Here is a 4,780-nt window from a genome sequence, read left to right as displayed (position 1 = left end):
AACCTATATGCAGAACAGATTATCCGGGAGGCTGGGCCCTATGAGGAGAAATGTGGGGTCAAGATTGGTGGACGATTTATCAACAACCTGCGTTACGCGGATGACACAACCCTGCTTTCTGAAACTGAAGAGGACCTGAAGCGCTTGCTGCAGAGTGTGTATATACACATATATAAATAAATATACTAATCTATATTAAATATTTGTGTGTTGTTGTTGCTGACTGCTGTGGAGTTGAGCACAACTCATAGAGACCCTATGAATAAAAGGCCCAAAGCCTTTCAAGAACTATTGTTGTTTATCAAAGTTCATAGAGTTTCCAGAGGCATGTTGTTTAGGAAGCAGATACCACTATGTGCCTTCGGGATTGCAGTACACCTTCTTGCCACTAGGCCAACAGGGATCCCTTGTTCTGCGTCTTTGCGTATATTTTATAGAGCATTTGACACTTATATAAGTTGATAGATATAAGTAAATACATTCAGAATTCAAGATTCAACCAAAATGCAAGCTAAGCTCACTGCCACCAAGTTGATTCCATAGTACAGTGAATCCCTGGACAGTGTAGGCCTGTTTTGTAGGATTTCTAATATTGTAATCTTTACAGGAAGTGATTGTCTTAGCTTTTTCTTGCAGTGTTGATGGAGTCAAACATTTTCAATTGAATTGACATCAGAGCACTTTCATCACTGTACCACCAGGGCTCCATGTGCTTCCAGGACACCTGAAATAGAGCTCCTGTTTCCAGAGTCCACATTTTAAGGCCAGCACTATGAAAACTAGAGATCACCCTGAATCCAAATCCAAAGCTATTTTGTCAGTTTTTATTCCTCATGACCCTGTAGGACAGAATAGAAATCCCCTCATAGGGCTTCCAAGCATGTTTATGGGAGAAGATTGCCTCATTTTCCTTCTACTGACGAAGATGATTTGAAGATGATTTCCTTCTACTGAGTAGGTGGATTTGAACCATAGACCTTCTGGTTAGCAGCCAGATGACTTATGCACCATGCTACTGAAGCTCCTAAAAAGTCATCAGAAGCTTACAGACAGAGAAAGATGCATTACCTAGCAGTCATTTAATATAAAAAGTGGGTAATTTATTTCAGGAAGCCAAGACCTGAATGTTACATACTTACTCTTCCAGAAACAGCTGATTTGGGGTTGGGGTGTGGGGAAGGGTAGTTCTCTTGATTATCCTCTAGGACAGAACTTGAGCAAACAAGTTAAGCTGCCAAGGAGCCCTGTTTGAGCCTCTACAAGGAAGCTTTCTTTCAAAAATAAGAGCGTCCTTAAGTTGGAAGAACCCATGTGTAAAGGCAGGTGGTGTCAGTCAAGCTGAGGTGGGATGACAGGTGGATCAGAGGACTCAGCCTTTGGAAGAAAGGTTCCCCCAGGGTAGTCAGTGGTGGAAAGGTGTTTTCCAACCTCAGCATGTTTGTTTTAAATGAAAGAAATTAAGTTCTGACTAATTAAAATGATGGCTTACACATTGCCCATCATAGTCAAGCGAAGGGAGGAATTTAAAAACAATATATCAATCAGGAACAGTTTGAGATAGGGGTGACATTTTTCTAGCTTGGTCACTTGAAAGGTGTAATATGTTTTGAGAGAGAGAGAATGAGAGAGACTGATGATAGTTATACAGATGGATATGGGTATTGGTAGAGATAGATATTAATGTTCATGACTTTATATACCTATCTCATATCAGGTGTTTGATAAAATCCTTCAGGGAGTATTTCTTGGAGTGTCAAGTGAGGAGGAGTTAATCTTTTGTTCTCAAAGCCCACAGGAATGTTTATGGACTCCTAAGAAGGTGTCCTTTCTTCCTTTTGGTGAGTTAAGTCGGCCTCTGCTTTGTTTGATGCTGCAGATTTGAGGAAAGCTTATCTCTGACCTTCTGCCAGAGAGACTGATGACAAGGAAGGTTTGCACTAACCTTGACATTCACCAAGTTACATGGCTTTTTCCACAAGTCAGCAAACAAGGAGTGCCAGTCAAGAGCTAATGAATCTGCACCTGAGAGAAACTGAACAACAATTGTGCTTTTAAAGAAGAAAAAAGAGGCCTTGGAGGTGCTGGACTATGTGAGGCTTAAAGGTTCAGGGGAAAGGAACTCTTTCAATCAATGCAGTTTGAAAATAAATAAACAAAAACAATGTTTTTCTTTTCTTTTCTTACTATTGTTTTTACTTAGCCCAGCTTTTCCGCCACTAAATTCAAGGGGATTAAATTGTGGATCTTGAAAATGTGAATATTTTTGCAATAGACTATATCTTGGGTAAACTGACCCTCTTTCAAAGATCCATGCCTTTGCCAACTTGTCACCCAGCAGCAATGTCACAGCGTCTTCTCGGAAGGCCAAAGGATGGCACTAAGACTTCATTTAAGCCAGGAAGCAAAGGTCAAATTTTAAAAGCAACCCCCCCCCCCCCCGTAAGCTTTTATGACCACGTGTTGAAGATTAAGACCCCACTGCCGCACTTGAATGACGCCTCCACAGGACCCAAGGCGGAGGTTTCTCTGGGGTCCCTGGTAATGGGCGCCAGGGGGCGGAGCTCCTCAAACATTTGCAAGTGGTAGATGGCAGCCTCTGCCTCAGGGGCAATCAAGTGCTGCATGCGCACAGCCTCCAGCCAATAGTCGCCTTTGGCCATCTCTCCAGACAGCATGATGCAGCCAGCGCCAGCCAGGACAGCATTGGCCACATCACTGCCCTCGGCGCGGGTCCGGTGGTACTTCTTGATCATGCTCTCCAGCATCTGCGTGGCACAGATGATGGGTTTCCCAGCTCGGTTGCATCGACCAATCATCATCTTCTGAGCCAGGAAGGTCTTCTCCGCGCGAATCCTAATGCCCAGATCACCACGAGTCACCATGATTCCATTGCTGGCCTCCAGGATCTCATCATCATGATTCTTCATCTTGCTGATAATCTTGATGTTCATGCCTTTCTCTCCCAGGACCTTCCAGACTTCATGGACATAGGCTGCTTTCAAATAAAAGATGCAAACACCATACCAGCGTCTTGCTCTACTCCAAACTTCAGATCCTGGATGTCCTTTTCTGACACTGCAGGCAGGTCCACAGCAGCGCCAGGGAGGTTCACGCCCTTCTTGCTGCCCAGTGAACCACCATTTTCCACTTTGGTCACTAGGAAGTCAGCCCCTTTCTCTTTCACCTGCAGAGAAATAAGTCCATCATCCACGTAGATCTTACTGCCCACTTCCACCACTTTGCAAATGTTCTTGTAGTCCAGCCACAGGACCTTCTCGTCACACTTGTCCATGTACGCATTATCCAGAGTGATCTTGAGGGTGGCTCCCTTCTTCATCTCCACCTCGGCGGTGCCGCTTCCTTTGATAAGCTCAGTTCGAATCTTGGGTCTCTTAGTGTCCAGGGCCACAGCCACTGGCCAGTAGAGAATGGGGTCAAAAGCAAAGCTTTCTGTTGCTGTGCATACATTCTAGATGGTCCCTGCATGGTACTCATGACTTCCGTGAGAGAAGTTCATACGAGCCACATTCATTCCAGACTTAATAATTTCCTTCAACATTTCCCCTGAATGGGAAGCTGGGCCAATGGAACAGATGATGCCAGTGTTCCGGGATGTAATGGGTGCAGAGTCGATATCCAGGCGGCACATGTGTTGTTCCAGGAATGTGTCAGCCATGGCTGGGTGCAGCTGCTGGGTCTGAATGAAGGCAGAGCCCACTTCACTGTGTTGCTTCGACATGGCTTCTGTGGTTCTCCGCGTGGCTCGGCTCGCGCTGCGATGCTGCTTCAGGCCCGATCAAGAGTGGAGTGTGGGATGCACCGCTGCTCTGCAGGAATCCGAAGGCTCGGCCTCAAGGTTCTAAGATGCCTTTAGTAACTACCATGCCCTCGCCACCTCCTCACACATACATAAAGTTGTTTGTTGGTTGTTGTTGTTTTTAAATTTTATTTTATGTGTGTGTGTGTACCGTCAAATCAGATCTGACTGGTACAGGAGGCGGTTGCCCTTCCGCAGAGCATATGGTGGATTCAAACCATGACTTCTGAGATTGCAGTACAGCTTCTTGCCACAAGGCCACCAGATCTCCCTGCATATACCTGTTTGACTAGAAGCTTTATAAAGGCAGAAATGAGTCTGTCTTGTTCATAAATATAACTGTAATGCTTGGAAGAATTCCGAAAATGGACTAATATTTGGTATCTACTATTCAATAAAGTATGCATCTCTAGGCATCAGTCCAGGACTCCAGATGGTGTAAACAGTTTGTGCTAGATTACTGATGTAAAGATTTGAAGTATCAACACAACTAGTGGTGGGAAAGGCCTCGGAAACCACTTCCATAAGGATTATAGTAAAAAAAAGGCTTATAGAGCCCAGTTCTGTCCTGTAATACATGTGATCACCGTGAATCACAGTTGGCTTGATGGCAATTAATAGCTCACACATCAGGAGGGGCCACAGCAAATCTGTAGAGTAATTTCTCTAGGATCCAAATTCGAAGAGCTGCCCTTTAAATAGTTCTTCCAGATTATCCAAATGCACATTAACGTCTCCAAACTCCATGTGGTTCTTTATCAGACCAGAACAGATTCTCCAGGCTTGTGGAGCTAGGCTCCACCAAAGCAGCTCAAGCTTGAAAGGGCTGTCCTGTTCCAGATGCTTAACCCACACCATCAGGAGGCCCCTTGGTGATTAACACTGGCACTGGCACCACAGACACAAGATACCTATACCTATATCTATATCTATATCTATATCTATATCTATGTCTATGTCTAT

The 4,780-nt window shown here is 44.6% G+C and overlaps 1 pseudogene; it reads right to left on the bottom strand.

Moving 5' to 3' along the window:
• Positions 1 to 2,447: 2,447 nt before the first annotated feature.
• On the bottom strand, positions 2,448 to 3,751 carry LOC102847967 (annotated as a pseudogene).
• Between the last annotated feature and the right edge of the window lie 1,029 nt (positions 3,752 to 4,780).

The sequence above is a fragment of the Elephantulus edwardii genome, unplaced genomic scaffold, assembly GCF_000299155.1.
Source record: "Elephantulus edwardii isolate Elephantulus edwardi_28Jun2011 unplaced genomic scaffold, EleEdw1.0 scaffold00286, whole genome shotgun sequence".
NCBI lineage: Eukaryota > Metazoa > Chordata > Mammalia > Macroscelidea > Macroscelididae > Elephantulus > Elephantulus edwardii.
This window is presented reverse-complemented; position numbering and strand designations above follow the sequence as displayed.